Source organism: Danio rerio, chromosome 2, assembly GCF_049306965.1.
Source record: "Danio rerio strain Tuebingen ecotype United States chromosome 2, GRCz12tu, whole genome shotgun sequence".
Taxonomy (NCBI): domain Eukaryota; kingdom Metazoa; phylum Chordata; class Actinopteri; order Cypriniformes; family Danionidae; genus Danio; species Danio rerio.
Genome location: NC_133177.1, coordinates 20,990,821 through 21,009,201, shown reverse-complemented (window position 1 = coordinate 21,009,201; position 18,381 = coordinate 20,990,821). Strand labels below are relative to the sequence as shown.

The 18,381-nt window shown below is 36.2% G+C and overlaps 1 long non-coding RNA gene across 2 annotated transcripts; it reads left to right on the top strand.

Moving 5' to 3' along the window:
- Positions 1-9,390: 9,390 nt before the first annotated feature.
- On the top strand, positions 9,391-11,338 carry LOC137487787 (uncharacterized). Of its 2 annotated transcripts, none has more exons than XR_011006523.2 (4): positions 9,391-9,519; positions 10,179-10,236; positions 10,352-10,414; positions 10,531-11,338. It is a non-coding gene; the product is annotated as an uncharacterized lncRNA (long non-coding RNA). The 2 variants fall into 2 exon arrangements; XR_012391325.1 differs by having other exon boundaries at positions 10,519-11,338.
- Positions 11,339-18,381: the final 7,043 nt, after the last annotated feature.

The following is an 18,381-nucleotide window of genomic DNA, read 5'->3' as shown; positions in this document are numbered from 1 at the left end:
GCTACACTGCACTGTGACCCCCAACAAGAACCCAGGCATGTCCTGAATAGTTGCATTTATTTGCTACATGTTCCATCTATCAACATTTTACCAGCTGTTCTCTGATCAGCAATATGCAGGCGAAGTGTGTGAAAATGTGTTTTTGGGCTGTCAGAACATAAGGAGGATTTATGATATCTTACCTGACTGCTCTCTGTGAGGCTGACATCTCTGCTGACAGACACAGTAAACTGTAGGCTGCTTGGGCTTTTCATTTATTTAATGGTTGCAAGCAAGACTCATCCAATGAGCTTTTAGTGTCTGAAGTATGAAAAGGCAGTTTTCACCAAAAAGTGACCAAGGCCGCTTATCTGCAGAATGACTGTCTCTGGTGAACGCTGGCTTGTAAATATTAAGGCAGCTGTATTGACACATCATTCATTTCACTGTCTAGACGCGCTCAGTGCCTGTCACCATGCTCAGTTTGAATCTCTTTGTGGAAAGAAGACCACATTGTGGGTCCACCTGTCCTGTCACTTACTGGATAAAAAAGGAAATTCAATATAACAGTTCCGTAGTGCTGAAAAAACACTAAACATTAAACTGTTACCAGTTTATTTTGTTTATGTGATGAACATGACATTTTAAACATTGTATACAACAAATATCGCTGTATTATTTATTTATTTGTGCAAATTAAAATAGGGTTTGAGAATTATTATTCCACAAACATACTCACACAATAAATAAATAAAATAGAAAAAAATAGACACCCATTTTATACCTGTCACAAGGTTTGGAAACCTACTAAATTGAAATAAGTATGTAAAGCGGTTGGACAATGCAACTGAAACATCTAGTTTTAGACCACAAGGATTCAATAATATGGTGTAGGGCCTCTTTGTGCAGCCAATACAGCATTAGTTCAGAATGTAATGACATATATTAGTCCTGCACATATGCCGTAATGATTTTGAGCCATTCTTCGTGCTGAATAGTGGCCATGTCACTATGTGATGCTGATAGAGGAAAACATTTCTGACTCAGAACATCAGACTTCTAATTCTCCTTTAAAACACCCCAAAGCGGCTCTATAATATTTAAATCTGGTGACTGTGCAGGCCATGGGAGATGTTCAACTTCACTTTCTTGTTCCTCAAACCACTTTGTCACCAGTCTTGCTGTGTATCAGTGCATTATCATCCGATGTTTAATCCATTGGGTGCACCATGGTCCACCAGAATGGTTTAGTAGTCTTTGGCAGTGACGTGTACATCGAGCACAAGTATTAGACTTAGGAAATGTCATGATATTGCAGCCCAAACCTTCACTGATCCACCCCCCATACTATACTCTGGGCATGCAACAAGCTTAGTTATGAGCCCTGTCAATCATCCACACATAATCCACATTTCTGTCGTATTTAATTTCCTACCTTACTGGAGAAGCAGCAGGTTAATCTCCCATTCACAAGTCTTTCATGCAGAGAAATCTTCTCAGGTCTTTGGATAATTATACATTCAGACTTTAAAGTCCAAACCCATCTTTATATAAGTTCAGTATTGTTGTTGCAGATGAAATATAACACAGACAACATGAATTAAATATTCTCCAGTTGGCTACATATTAAATACCAGTCATGCAAACATCTTTACCTAAGCTTCTCTACTTGACTGTCGGTCTTGCACGTCCATTATGTTTGTAGTTTATTGACATTTTTTCACCTGCGCTTGTAGTTCTAATCAAATTTACATCCAATGCATAATAAACTGTGGGCAATATCAGCGGTTAGATTATGGATGGTTCTACACTTAAAATTTTGACCAGAAATTGTAAACAGTTCAGGAACCTTTGACATACTCTTTTCAACATACTACAATTTGGGAAATAATAATTTTTTCATAATAATATTTTCAAAAACTATTTTGGACGGAGAGTATGCAAATTGGGATGTAGCATAAGTTTCATTCTCCAACACCTGTATCTATGTATGTATTTATTATTAATATTAAAAATATTAAAGATGCTCGAACGATCGGCCAGAAATAGTTATCGACCGATAATCCAACATGACTTGATCAGTCCTTGCTAATCTGGCCGATCTTATGAAACAATCAAAATTGTTTGTTTACAAGTTTACAAGCAGAGGACATGTAAGAAAATAAATCTTTTTACAAATCAGAACTGAAAGTTATGTTTTCAACAATAATGCAAATTTATTAAAAACTGCTTTTTTACTTGAATATTTAATAATATAACTTATTGTAATATATTTGTTGTCATAAACAGTAGTTTATGGACCATTTTTTATGTAGGTGTGCCTTTTAACTTATTTTGCCTCAAATTGCTTTATTAGTGTTTTTTCTTACCATTTTAATGTGTTTTTTTTTCTATAATTTTCTGTAAAGCTGCTTCTGACCATTAAACATCCACACTAAATGATAATAGGAGACATATTTAAGAAATTATATGCAAAATCTTTAATTTATTCTCTGAGGTAAGGCAATATCTCCACTTATGTGTCATACTTGGAGTGAAAATCTGCCGAATGCATTATAATGCTTAAAGCATCAGAATCTGTACTTGGTATCGGTTGATCACCATGACAAGAAATTGGTACTCTGTATCGGCTGCAAAAATTCTGATCATGAGTAATAGTAGTAGTAGGAGGAGGAGTATTATTCATTCATTCATTTTCTTTTCGGCTTGGTCCTTTTATTAACCCTAGCCCTATTAACCGCAGCAGATGCCCTTCCTGCTGCAACCCATCTTAGGGAAACATCCACACACACACACACTCATTCACACTTATACACTATTAGCACTATACACACTGTACACTATTAGCACTATACACACTATACACAATTTAGCATACCCAATTGACCTGCACCGCATGTCTTTGGATTGTGGGGGAAACCAGAGCACCTGGATGAAACCGACGCGAACACAGGGAAAACATGCAAACTCCACACAGAAATGCCAACTGACCCAGCCAAGGCTCAAACCAGCGACCTTCTTACTGTGAGGCAACAGCACTACCTATTGCGCCACTGCATCGCCTGATGAATATTATTATTATTATTATTATTATTATTATTATTATTATTATTATTGTATTATTATTAACATTTATTCTGAGCTCTGAAAGGTACTTCATCCAATGTGTCTGAACAGAGAAAGTGTTGTGATCTGGTAGCCTATCTTTATTTGGCATTTCTACATTGTTGGTGTATGGCTTGAGTAATGGGGACACTGGACTGATAAGGGTCCGCGAGTCAAAACACTGGTTTATTAGTATTCTGCCTCTGCTAAAAGTAAAGCATCTTGGCTGCCCTGAAGTTTTTTTCAGTGCTCATGCAGCAAGAGGTGGGAAGCTTTTCTCATGAGATATTATAGCTATACTGTGGCCCTGAAACTCAAAATAATTAATCTGTTCATGGTCCACTGGGGGGGAAAAAAACAGGCCATGAACCTTCCTCCTTTGAACAAGTTTAAAAATGTCCAGCACATTTCTGAGTTGTTTGTATTTGTGCAACCTCAGCAAGGACCTTTTCCACCGCTGTTGTCAGTTTTCCCCTGGACAGGTCCTGGATGGCATTGCGGCTATTGTTTAAGATGAGCTACTCCTGGAGCAATTCAGCTGTTTTATTTGAAGACGTACAGTCGGCGAATGCGATGGAAGTGTGACCCGACTCAGCATTAAACAACCCCCTGCTGTGCCATAAAAACCATTCACTGTGACTGTATGACCTGTGTTTCATGGCCCATTGACTGTTGTTCTCACAGACACTGTTTGATTGGACATGGCAGTAAAACCTAACCCATGTCTTTGCCATCTAGACATTTTGTCCCACATCTGTAACTAAAAAACTTACAGGCGACTTAACAGTGAATTCATTGACTCTTATTATATTGTAACAATAGCAAAAAAGCGGCTGAAGGCTGGAATAAAAGACGCACCAGAGATGAATTCAGCTTTAAAGGTTTACTGATGTTTGAGATGTACTGATGACCTTAGTGCGGCCATGACACGATTCTTAAAGCAGTTTAAGATCACCATGGAGTCATCAACATCATGTGGCAGCCACATAATGCCTACGAGATAGTCATCTTTAATCAGGACATGAAATGTGCTCGTAACATGCATGTGGGAAAGAGGAGGGTGATGGCACCCGGAGATAAGGTCAGCTGTTAAATGTTATTGTGGGCCACAGGAGAAAGCACTGGGGGACTAGAAAAGGCAAAAGAAGCTGTAAAATGACTCCATAAATGCCAGTCTTTGAGAATCACCCAGAAGCTTCATTCAGAGAGGTAAGACTGCACACAATAGTTGCAGGTTCTTATGCTATGTTCCAGATCTAATGTTGGGCACACACCACAACATTATTGGGCTGATATTGCGCCATTGCGACAATCCTAACTAATGTCCAAAATCTTAGCCAATGTTCTTGTGATGTGAGGTGTGTTAAGACTAATATAGAGCAGGGGTCTCAAACTCAATTTCTAGAGGGCTGCAGCTCTGCATAGTTTTGCTCCAACCACCTCCAACTCATGACTGCTTAATAGTCTCTAGTGGTCTTAAACACCTTGATTAGTTGAATTAGCTGTGTTTGATCAGAGTTAGAGCAAAACTTTTTGACCATCCGCCTGTTTTATGACCATGACTCTGGATTGCCTGTATACATCTGTTTGCCCCTGTGTTGATTGTTGCTTGCCTGATCTTTCAGTAATAAATCTTGCATTTGGATCCGCACCTTTGTTGTCAGCATCCACTTCACATTATGGTTACAACAAGATGTTGCTAATGTAGAAAAACATTAATAAATTTGTGCTTACTGTTATTTTACTGTCACTATTTTTAAACTTTGGTCACCATGGTAGTAAAAATCATTCAGTTTTGACAAGATTCTCATAAATCGCAACTATTAACATTTGTGTTGTTTAGCAATGGATGCATAATTACATAATTAAATTTAAAACACGAGTGGGAGTGCATTAACCTGTGAATACAGAAATATCACTGAACCCTGGAACATGGGTCACAGATATAATAACTACCTTAAGAGTAGAAGAGGAAGAGGTACAGTGTATATGTATTTCATCCAAACAAGTCCCTTAAGCCTGCATATCAGATGTGGGACCATGTTGTTGTTTTTAAGTCGTAACTGAGTCTCAAGTATTTGCATTCAATTCCAAGCCAAGTTGCATATCTTTATCTTTATGTTTAGGTCTTACGAGTTTCCTGAAGTGCAACGAATGTGAAACTTTGTTCGGTGTGTGACTTATTTCAACTGGGACATGGAGACAGGAGGAGATATTGGAGTAGCTGCTCTTCTTTTTTTCTTTTTTTTTTTAATTAGCCAATAGAATTTTGTTTTTATCACAGCTCTGCCACTCAGAGTGGTTGAGCGAAGTGCATCTGACTCACGACAACCACTTTAACAACAATGCTGAGTCTGTCTAACTGTTTCTAATTCAAAGTCATTAAAAAGTAACCAGATTTTATTGACCATAAAAGAATATTATGGTCACCAAACACATACACACACACACACACACACACAGTACTATGGACATTATACAGAGAACGCTTCCTGTGTGTAACAAACAAACTGCTTGTTTGCTGACTGTATTTGTGAGTCTTAATTATTAATTTTTTAATTTTCCTTTGGCTTAGTCTCTTATTCATCAGAGGTTGCCACACCGGAAGGAACCGTAAACTATTATGGGCTATGTTTTACACCGTAGATGCCCTTCCACCTTAACCTAGTACTGGAAAACACCCACATACTCTTGCATTCCCACACAGTCATACACTACAGCCAATTTAGTTAATCGAGTTCACCTGTATCACATGCTTTTAGACTGTGGAAAACAGAGCACCCACAGGAAACCCACACGAATATGAGAAGAACTCACATATTGCTGGGACTCATTTTATACTAATAAAAACTAGTAGCCATAACTGGATTTTACAGAAACTTGAGTATTGGTACAAGTACAAGTTGAGTTTTTAAGACAGCTGTACACAATGAAATGTTGATGTTGGAAGATTAAATGTCTACCAGTCATAATGACTGGTGCTACTATCATTTGCCTTATGCCTTAAGCATCAGGCTGTTGATTGGAACGTTGGTCCACTCCTTTTCAATAGCTGTGAGAAGTTCAATTCTGCTAAATACATATTTTGAGAGCACCAAATATGTCCCAGGAGATATGTTTTTTGCTTTTGTTCTCGCAAATCCACCAGAGACCGCTGAGTGCAGTATTTGATCGTACACAAAAAATTCTCAAATTTCTCTTGCGAGTAGCATTTGTGCTTGCTGTTCTCATATAAACCCACCAGAGGCCACTGTCGAATGACTAAATGACCAACCGACTGATTCCCCTATCCAAAGCTGCGACTGACCTAGCCACCTACTTCCCAAAACGAACCCAACAGTTTTAAAAAGCAATCCAGAAAAAGAAAAGGCCTCATCTGATTTTTACCACGTTTTCAGATTTTACCACATTTTCACCATGTTATTTACTTGATTATTTTATTTTTTGGCTTTTGTTTTTGTCTTAGTCAATTTCTGAAACCGTTCTCCGCCAGACTCAAACCCTGTCGTCATGGTCAACTCCCCTGCTTCTCAAGTCCTCCAACGTACAAAGCGAGCTATCTAGGCAAACTTGAACCAGCGGTAAAGCCATCCATGCGGATATAATTGGTCAGCTGGTAAGCACGAAAAAGAACGGCATCATACAGGCAGTAACATAGTGTTTGCTTTAGAGACAAACGCAGCCATACGTACTTTTGGTTACATAATTCAGGATCTCCAGAAATGTATATAGAGCTATGTTTCCAGAATGCACCTATTTTGGTGAAGTTGCTGGATATTGGCAAGAACTGGAATACACTGTTGTAAACGTCAATCCAGAGCATCCCAAAAATGCTCAATGGATGGCATGTCCAACGAGTATGCTGTCCATGCAAGAGCTGGAATGTTTTCAACCTCCAGAACTTGGGTACTGATCCTTGCAGCATGTGGATGAATGGCTCAACAATTGGGCCATAGGATCTTATTGTGGTATCTATGTGCATTCAAAATACCATCAATGCCATGCAGCTGTGTTTGTTGTCCATAACAGGGGTTTTCAAACTTTTTCAGCTGAGGGCCCCTTTGTGTAGGGCGAATTCTTTCGGGCACCCCCAAAAAATAAAAATGACGCCACCCCCTCAAATTAACAACTGTACTTAATTTTTTTTAAATTGTATTATTCAATACATTTATATTATTATATATTATTCAATAAATTTGTATTATTCACTATCTGGAATAATTTTTATAAGATCTTTTATAATATCAAATCTTCATGCGCAGTGTTCATTGTGGTCTTCTCTCACTGGATTCCATCAAGACATATTTTGTGTACGAGTCATCACGTTTACACAGTTTTTTATGCCATTTTTATGCTTTTTTCTGCCTATGCACAGCTAGACTCTTCTGTATATACCCATACAGCTGAAAGTCTTAATATATCTAACGATTTAAAGCTTTGAAGTTTTAAGAGTTTTGTCAGTCATCAGCCTGTTAACAGTTAACTGTACTGTTGTAACTAGCAATACTACAATGGAGGCTGTAGTGGTTCAGTGTGTTTTATTTATTTTTATTCCCTTTTTTTTTGTGCACATCATAATTTACTCAGGTCGACAATCCTGACTTACACTGATAAAAAATAATTTCCTAAATGCAATCTAGAATTGGGTATTCAAGTTCAAAACAGCCACAAATTTTACTTTGCATAATTTTAGAAGCTTTGCTGACTTTAAAATGTTCATTCCAGTTTGTTCTATTAAAAATAATACTGAACATTACATTTAAATTAGTTACACAATTAAATATGGGAAAAAGTGGAACATCTTGAAAAAAAATATTTAATAATTAATTAGCCCTATACCATAACACAAACAGATACATTATAATTTTTATAGGCTATAGTGGTTTTATTCAGGGTGTATACAGTTTAGTTTTTTTTTAATCATCCAGTTATGAACCAATGTGAGTAAGAGGTCCACTGCAGAGCTCATCCAGCTGTCATTAGTGTAACAGGAGTGAAACTCTGAGAACTCGCTGATGTGATGACAGCTCCATTCATTGTTAATGCAGCACTTTTTGCTTTCCAATTTTAATATGTTTGTTTGCCATGCTGCAAAGAGGACCCTCTGATATTTGTACAATGCAAAGTGTAAAGCCTGTCACACTGTGGACGAGGTGCAATGTTGTGCCGTGTCTTTAAAATGCTATTTGTTCCCTATGAGTGAAGCCAGCGCAGAGAGGCGCACACTCCACAGCACCCAGCTGATCGGTTACTTAGCAATGCAAGCCATAAACAGGGAAGCGCTATCAGCCTCCGATAATGTTCTTATTGATCATGTATTTTAACTGAAATATTGTCAATAAATAGACCTGAACATTCATTTAGTTGTTTAGCGTAAAAGAGGTAAGCGTAAGTGAAAGGTAAACGCCGTCAGGTGCAGCAGACAAGCGGCAAAAATCACAGGAAGTGCCCGGCCAGAAGCGCTTATTCAATAAAACTCGCCGTGCACAGAGGCGGGCCGCTGCGCTTATTTTCCTGTTTCACGAAAGTGTCAACTGCATTTAAATGACGTAAGCATAAAGCTTAATTTTTGCAGTACTTTTGAGCTCAAACTATAATAAAAATATATATTAACCTTCAGAATGATGCCGTACACAAAATTCATTCATGTGGGCCCATTGATTACCCCTTATCTAAAAAATTTTTGCGGCCCCCCTAGTGACATCTGGCGGCCCCCCAGGGGGCCGCGGCCCCCAGTTTGAAACCCTGGTCCATAACATATGCTGGTTTGCTGATGTCAACATTGTGAATGTATCAAAATAGGCTCATTCTGAAAACGTAGCCCTATATACATCTCCGGAGATCACAAATTATGTAGCCAGAAGTATGTATAGCTGCATTTATTTTTTAAATGAACAATATAGGGAGGTATGATGTCGTTCCTTTTCACATTTACAGTACCAGTGGACCGTTTGCCTCTGTATGTGTGGCTTTTCTGCTGTTACCAGTTTTACTATTCCACAGTTTAGGAGCCATAAATGAGAAGGCTTGACCTCCTTTACTCGACTTTGCTATTCTAGGTACTACACTCAAAAAAATGAATTATGGCTTTAGTTGGTCCAAAGAATGTAACTATGTTTAAACAATTTGCTTATGTTTGTGTATTAAAAATAAGTGTTGTGTTGGAAAAAATTAGAAAAGGTAAGTTTTCACATTTAAACAGCTTGCTTAATTAACATGAATGAAAGGGAGTTGTGTTGCTTCTGTAGTACTGCATTTTGGTCAATAGGTGGAGTAATATCTGCACATGCGCAGTTTCAAAACAACACAGGAAGTAAGAAGATTCAAACCACAACGATCACTCTCAGCTCGGCGCCATATTATGGGAATCAAAAGATGAAGATTAAAGTACAAATTGAGAATGTGCACAAAGCTTTCCCCAATGTGGACACACAGGTGAGATTTTTTTTTACTTTTTATGTATTTATACTGAGGCTGTGACAACATTTGAATCATAAATGTACTCTCTTGTAATACTCTGTTGTGTTTGTGTATAGTATTGCTATGAAATTGCCATGTTCCCTGTGTCTTTTCCACATTATAGACAGATAAATGTATAGTTTGTTTTGCATTCCTGTGAAATTTTATACTTGGTATATATTAACTCCCCCAAAGTAAAGTTACAAACGTTGGTAGTAAGGAATAGTCATGTTAGAATAGTCTAAGCTTTTCACTCATCATAGCACACGTGCTGCTGATAATGTGACAATAAAAGTGATTTGATTTTTTATTTGATTTTATTTATCGCAGTTTGTCGAGTTTGAATGCTAGTTTTGATAACTTACATAATATTAATTAAAATGGGGTGTTGGCACATTGTTATTTATTATCTAATTGTATTATTCAAGCCTGTTAACTTAAAAAAAAAAATCAGCAAAAAAGCATTTGTGACACTTAAATAGGATGACATCTAGCATGATGACATATTTAATGTAAGCTTATTTGTTTGGTCATCTAACACGTTTAAATTTTTAAGTTTAGTAGTTTGCTATTTATATTATTATATTTTATTATTTTAAATCTTTGCTCACTCACATCTATTTTCTCCCTCACAGGTTTACAGCTCAACCTCTAAAGTCCCATATCTGGCTGAGGAGACTGTGGATCATCCAGGTACTATGCCTTTAGATGCCTATACACACATTAAAATGATGTACAGTAAAAATTACTAGTAATTTTAACTACTAATCATTTAGTAAATTACTAATTGTCATTTGATGTCATTTAGAACATCACCAGTGGAAAAAAGGTGTGAATGCATCCTCAAAGCCCCTAAGTGAGGGAGTACATGGTAAGCTATTTTATTTTATTTTTTTAAACATTTTGTATTTTCCTCTTAAACCAATTCCTCCTTTCACCTTTGATCTGTTGGTAAATGTTTTATTTTTTTACCAGACTTTTTTTTAGGATGCTGGGCATGAAGCGCAAACCTTGATGTGCAACACCACCTTATGAATCTACAGTAGTTACATTAACATTTAGCAGACTCTTTTGTCTAAAGTGACTTACAATTGAGGACACATTCAGCAAATCAACAAGAAGAGGCAATACACCCAAGATGTGCTAATTATACAAAAAAATTAAGAATTAAGAATGCTTCTACATGTGGTTTGTCAAGCCCACACACCTGTGTGAAGCAGACTTCATGCACAATGTTTTGTTTTTTAGATATAGGGAGTGGTTGTAAGAAAGTGTCTGGTGCAAATGTGCATAAATGGTGCAAGTGTCAGAGAGATGAATGTGTGTAGTTACTGCATGTTCTGTGATGGTTGGTCTAATTTATGGTGTAGTGCTGATTGTGTTACTTTGCTTTAAAATGTTAATCTTTCTTTGAACAACTGAAGTGTTATCTGCTTTTTCAGTGTAAAGAAGGTACAGTAGTTTACAAAAGAAGACTTAATTTTTCTAAGTATATTTTTGATAAATCATTTGAAGGCAGAATATTATTTTTGAATGTTTTTTTGTAATATATTAAAAGTATTATTTTGAAAAGTGTATTTTATGATGTTTTTGTAAGCATATTTTTAAAATCATTTATTGTTTTCAATTTGCTTCATACTTGTATTACTATTATTTTAATAGTATTAATATTTTAACTTATTGTAATAAGTGAAGATACAGATAAAGACAGTATTTGGATTTTGATAATCATTTTATTGCTGGAAAATATGTAAAACTGTAAAAATGCTATTGAATAAACTCAATGAAACGGAAATAGTTTTTTTATTTGGTTAAACATAACAATATCAATTTTAGAATAATTGAACTTAAATAACTACATTGATTAAAGCTAAATTATAAATGTTACGTTGATTGAACTAAACAACATTACATTACCTTTATGTATCTAACTTAAGTTCACTAAAATTAATATTCTTTCTTAAAGGTAACTTAACTCGGTTACGTGGAACCAGTGGACAAAAAAAAAGTTAATTAACGCCAACATATCATTTTTTTGAGTGTAATAGAAGCCTTGAGTTTTGAGATCTCAAAGAGCGGTTGTGAATTGTGGATCTCCCCTGTAGACTGAAAACCAGGATTCATCTATCAAGAGAACACCTCTCCAAAATTGCCAGATGCCATTAAATTTGAGCATTTGCCCACTCAAGTTGGTTATAACTACTGGTCTCACACACACATTTTCTAAGAGAAAATAAAAAAATTGCCCCTGGTCCATACCAAGCCTAGTCCTTTCTGTGCCTGACTGCATGGTATAGTTCTACCAAAGACACTGTACTGTTTTTATGTTCATGGTTAATTTTGAAATTAAAATAGCAAATAGTTTGTTACAGTGACACTTTGCTAAAGAAAACAACTTTGGTGATGAGGTGAATAGCGCACAAACAATAGTTGGGAAACCCGATTGCTCCCTGATGACTTTTAGTAAAGTGTATTGATAGCAAAGAATTGCAAATATCCAGATCATCTAAGAATATATTGATAAACAGACACATTGTTCTCTTGCTCTGCACAGCTGTGGTTTAGCAGTTCCCTTAGTAACTGGCAATAATGAGGTACATTTGGGAACAATGCATCTCTCTTTTAACAATATGCTATTTTTATGAAGCTACTTGCCCTGGTAGGTAAACCAAATCAGTCTGCAACAGAACAAATGACTTTTCTGTGTTCATTTTCCCACCGCTTCATTACCGTCTTGGCATGAGGCACAGCATCACCTGCCAGCTCCGAGGTTATAGCTTCATAATTCTGGTCAAAAGCACAGTCTTGAATTATTTTGCCCCTGTGCTCTTGAAGAGTGTTAAGATGCTGTGGAGGCCTTCACCACCTGGATCACCTTAGTGGATCACTCTAATAAGCAGCGGTCAAATTGCTCCTATAAATCAAAGACTTGGCACCTCTGCCCTCCTTTTGAAGAGCTGTACCATAATCGTACAAGAAGCGAAGATAAATTGTTATTACAGCTCTGCGGTACAATAATAACCTAGCAGAGCTGCTCTCCTTAAGTGAAAAGGGAGAAGAAGATGAAAAAAAATCAATTTTATAATCACAAGTGTAGTAGAGGAGGGAAGGGCAACATGAAAGTATTCAATTCTTTTTGCTCAAGCAAAGCCCTGTTGTCCAACTACCAATGTGGAAAAACCTGGTGCTAATGTTGGCATTGGTAAAACAGGAGATCAGGTATGATGTTTTGCTTTTATATATTGACAAAATAATTGCACAGCATTATACTTATACTATACCAGCAATAAACATAAGGGGTTTCATTTTGGGTCACTTTCGTTTCAGAGCTATATTTTGGAAAAGCATTATAATACATAGTTTATTCATACATTTTGCTTCAGCTTAGTCCTTTATTCATCAATGGTCATCACAGCAGAATGAACCACCAACTATTCCAGCAGTGCGAGCCACCATGGTGCCCAACAGAATACATTGTATAAGTCAAAATTACAGTTTTTTTAATAGTAAATTTTATATGCTAAAGATCATTATCCATGAAGACATTTTGTAAATGTTCCCGTATTTACAGTCTCTATTTTATATAGAATCCTATATTTCTGCAATAATAAATAAACTATTTTATATAAATTGTATTGCAGGAGTAAATAAAAGTTTTCATTTATTCATTCATTCATTTTTTTTCAGATGTCCTTCCAGCCACAACCCATCACTGGGAAACACCAATTCACTCTCATTCACTGTTAACATATCCAAACATAATATTTCATTAGTATTGTGCATTGCTTGCTGCTTATTATTATTTTTTTATTATAAAATTTTTATTATATGTGATTTGAAACGTTTTATTAATTAATCAATTAATTAATTAATTAATTAATTGATTAATTAATAAAACGTTTCAAATCACATATAATAAAAATTTTATATATGTATATATTACTTAATTAATTAATTAATTAATTTATTTATTTATTTATTTATTAATTTATTTATTTATTAATTTATGTATTTAATTATTTATTCTGTACCTACAGATGTTAGGTCTTCATACTTGCATTTACTGTAGGTCAAATATAGTCATATCCTAGTACATTAAAGATCAATGTAAATGTTATTTATTCATCTTCCATGATTATATACAGTACATCACAGTTTGCAATAATTGACACTGACTGGTTTTGTGATCCATGGTCACATGCACACTCTTTTGTTTGCTTATCTAAATACTGCTTGAATACAGTGTAGTTAACCCTTGTGCACTGTTCAAATTTACTTCCCTTTTGTTATTTTAGAGATGAAAACATCCAATAAATTTAACTGCTGTAAAAGTGCATATATAAATAAATCTGGCAAAATTAATCTGTAATTTAACTCTCTAATTGCCCAGTTTAAAAATGATGTCACTGAATTGGTGAAAAACACCCAAAATGATGTATTATCAATATAAAAAGTAAAAAAAAAACTTTCTATCAAAGTCTTGAACATGTAATTGACTAGTAACAACATTATCTTTGATGCATTGTTAGATTTTGTATTTTTTCTCCCTAATTTACTGTTGGTGTCAGTTTTTGCTATATTGACTTCCTTTATATATACCTTTGATGAAGCATAAATACTATCTTTTTTAAAGCATAAATACGGTCTGTTTTTGTTTACTCCATGTAGTTCTGAAAGCTAAGTTGCAATATTTTGATTTTCATCAAGGTACACAACAAGACAAGTGCATAAAAGTCACTCTCACACATACACACATACACACTTTAATTTGACGTTAAACTCCATATAAAATCCAAAACTTTTGTTCAAGGCTCAAATCAAGGCTTTTGCATAGACCAATCTAAAGGGTTAATGAAGCCAACTAATGGTAAAAATTTCAACAGGGAAAACCAGCCACAATTAAGAATGCAAGATTATACGGTGTCATGGTTTTGTGATTAAAAAAGGTGGTTATAATGAAAGTCAGTCAGGCAAAAACGGCCACCAACAGTAATTAATTAATCAAAATATATAAAAGTATATAAAATATTTTAAAAAAATGGTCCAAATTGACTTTATATTAAAAATACATCATTTTCTGTTTTTCATTTTCAGTTTTGATCAGGAGTGAGGTTGATTAACTAATTTTTGCAAAAAAAAAAAAAAATTATAATAAGTATTTATCTGATGCATTTTTAGCAGTTTAATTTAGTGAAGGTTTTCATCCCGAACATAACAAAAGGGTAGTAAATTTTCCCAGAATGTATCCTTGAGTTTCTTAAAATTGAGATTCTTAAAAAGATTTGTCACAAAAAATCATTCTGCTAGCTAGCTGAAACACAACAAAATTACTGCCAAATTAAAACACAAAATCACCCCAGAGTGAATGAAAACATCCCCAACAGTACATAGCGGTTTAAGAGCCCCTATTATGCACTAAAAAAGGTCATATTTTGGTTTTGGAGCATCGACAGGCTCATATGCATGCAAGGTCAAAAAACTAGGGATGTAACGGTATTGTAAATACTGTCATACCGCAATAGCAATTTTTTTCAATATTACTGTAGTCGCATGACTCGGTAAAACTATAGGTCTTCTGAGAAAATTTGCTCAGGCAAATGAAGCGAACAGGAGGTAGTGGAAACTACAATTCCCATCAGCCCAGGTGTGGCCATCATCCTTTGCGGTCTGTTGCTGCTTCAGATCCGGTAATGCGAAAATAGAGTGTGCTGCTAGTAGCGGGGATAAAAAATAGCTGGAAAAAATCAAACCTAAAGCGGGTTTTAAATCGGATGTGTGGAAGCATTTCGGTTTTCGGGGGGTTGAGCGCGCATACTCAAGAGCAGTTTTGTCGCACGCCTATTGAAGGGCGGGACGGAGGGTGTGTCGCGTCGCGGGGGCACTTTTGATCATTTTGGAAGGGCACTTTCTATCCAAGACTAAAAAGGGCATGTGCACTGCACAGATTGAGCCCTATGTGTGCACGTGCCTGCAAGATGGGGAATACGACTAACAACAGTCATGGGGACTGCAGAAACACAGCTCACTGTTCAGATTGATGCAGACATTGACTTGTCCCACAAGGAGACCTCTATCTCACTCATGGCTTGTCCTCTCAAGTGGGGGAAAGACAATGCACAACGTTACCCACTGCTGTCAACCTGGGCCAAGTCATATCTCTGTCCCAAAAACCTCAGTCCCAAATGAGAGGGTTTTTTTTCTGCTGCAGGGGACATTGTAAATGCCCAGAAATACCAGCTTTTACCAAATTACAGTTATATGATAATTTTCCTTAAAACCCATCTCTGAGTGAGTGAGTGATTAAATGTTAAATGTGATGAGTTTTCAACAATACTAAATTGAAACTTAATTTTTTTTACATGGTTTAAACATTTTTTGTTATTAAAATTGAAAAATTGAAGTTCCTGTTTCAAAGCTTACAGATAGATGGCTATTTTGTATGTCATTGACACTTTTGGCACTTTTTTGGGGTATTTTCATTACTTTTGTTTTTCCTGTAAATGATTCAATAAATACCGTACAGTGCCGTTCATACCGAGGTATTACCGTACCATGAAATTCTGATACCGTTACATCCCTACAAAAAATACTTTTATAGTCTTATGATATGCATTTATTTTTACCTAATTATCTCAATGACTCCCATATGATTCGTTCAGTGATTCATTTGTTTCCAAACCCCTCCTTAGCACGATGCTAATCTGCGCTGATTGGTACGATGACCCTGCCTATTTCGATTGGTCGACTGCGTTTAGCTTGCTTGAGAAAGAGAAATGCCCACCACAGTTTATCAATATTGCTGTAGTCAGAGTGCAGAGTGTATGTGTGAGCCCAATACAGGAGTACATTAAAGCAATGCAGTTTAACACCAGCATATTGCTCTATTCTTAACCATGACACACATTCAGTATCAATCCAGACAGTGGCAAAAGCTGAACTATTTTGAAACTTCACTGCCACAAGTGTGTAGGAACAGCTGAAGGTGGTCATAGCAATGACTAACAGCATTGGATTGCGAGCTCACAAACGCATTTAAATGTGTAAACAAACAGCATGTGTCACAGTTTCAGCTTGGTTTTAGATGCAATATGAGAATATAAACAGTTATTCAAATACAGTAAAAGCCGTGTCGCGTGGTTATAGGTAACAAAACACAATTAAATAAATAATTTGCAAGTTAGAGAAAACGAGTAGGCAATCATTTTAATTGCACTTAATTGCACTACTTACACTTGTGAAATAGATTAAGAGACTGCTCCATGAACTGTGTACTGTAAAGTTACTGTCAAGCTCTGACAAAGTCCCATACATCAATAGTATTTTCTGATCCTTCCTTAAACAAACGGCCTACGATTCCCCCATTGTAAGTGTTTAGATTGCTGAAGCAAAATTGACAGGAACACAGGACAAGGCTGGGGCTATAATGCTGAGGAATTTTTTGCAAAAATAAACTTCAACCTTTAAGAACTCATTAAGCTGCATTCCTCCTCCTGACCAGAAGGAGGTGCTCCTGTCTCCTTGCACAACAGGATCCAATTTTCATGCTTCCTCCTGAACAGTGGATGGCACCACTTTCTCACCATCTGCTGTGTGCCACCACTTAAGCTTGATTTGCAACACCTGTGTCTTGCCCTATATAAGTGTGTGTGTTACAAGCTACTGTGTTCAGTCTTGAGCCAGTACCACCCGGTGGTCTCCAGATTGTCTAGAGAAGCTAAGCGACATTCTACTGTTGTGGGTTTTTTTTTTTAATCCTTGTGTCTAATTTGTTTTGCCTGTTTACTAGGAACTCGGCTTCAGTTATTTCTGTTGTACTTTTGAATTCTATTTTTCTAGTAAAGACCATCTGTTTATTTTTTCTGAAACCACAGCCTCAAGTTGCCTTATTCTTCTGCTCTTGGGTTCATCTCATAAGGTGTTAGCTCAATTGGGAAAAGCCCCAGCTTTGTGTCCAGAAGACCCGGATTCAATCCTCACCTAAACCAACACCTTACACAACCACTGACTCTTCACAGCCTCATCTTTGGGTAGAGAAAGTTGCACCAACTTTCCCTCACACTTCAGAGCAAAGCGTCTTCACGACATGATTTAACCGGGATCTGCTACAGTGTTTATTTTTTTCTTTCTACAGTGTTTGTGGTTGGGGCTCGAGTTCTGTATCGACATCACACCAACACTGCTAAAGACTGCAGCGTTTCATTCGAACCACTATTAGTCGTCTCTTTTATAGATTAATTAATGGCTTTAAACATGGTACACTTTCAGATTTTAATGTAGAGCCTTACTAATATAGGATCTGTTGACATTAAGCATTTTTGTTTTTTCTTTTATTTTTCAACAAATTATTTTAAGAACTTTCTGCTAAAAATCTGAAATCATTGTTCTTTATGAAAAAATATTATCTATTAAATAAGTAAATATATTAATTTTATGTGTTCAGTTTGATCTCTAGAGGTTAAGGGGAGGGGTTTTGGAAGATGGAAGAAAGTGAAACTGAAAGCAGAGAGTGAGATGCGATTGATTTAAAGTTTTAGTTTTATTAGTTTACCTCGAAATAGTTACACAAAACCAAAATTGTGTTGTAGTTTCTAACTGTTAATCCACACATTATTGCATTCGAGGATCGCTGAACAATCTGTGTGGTTAAATGTTCAGTGAGAGGGAGAGAGTGAACATCTGACCTCATGCGGACTGAAAGACTGACTGGAGACAGAGGCTTTGCTAATCGGGCATGTTTGCATCTTTATCGGAGAATTTGTAACTGCGGTGATGCAATTCAATTTTGTCATCGCGGATGGACGGCAGAGACGTTTGGAGTTTGCTTCTCATCTTGCTTCT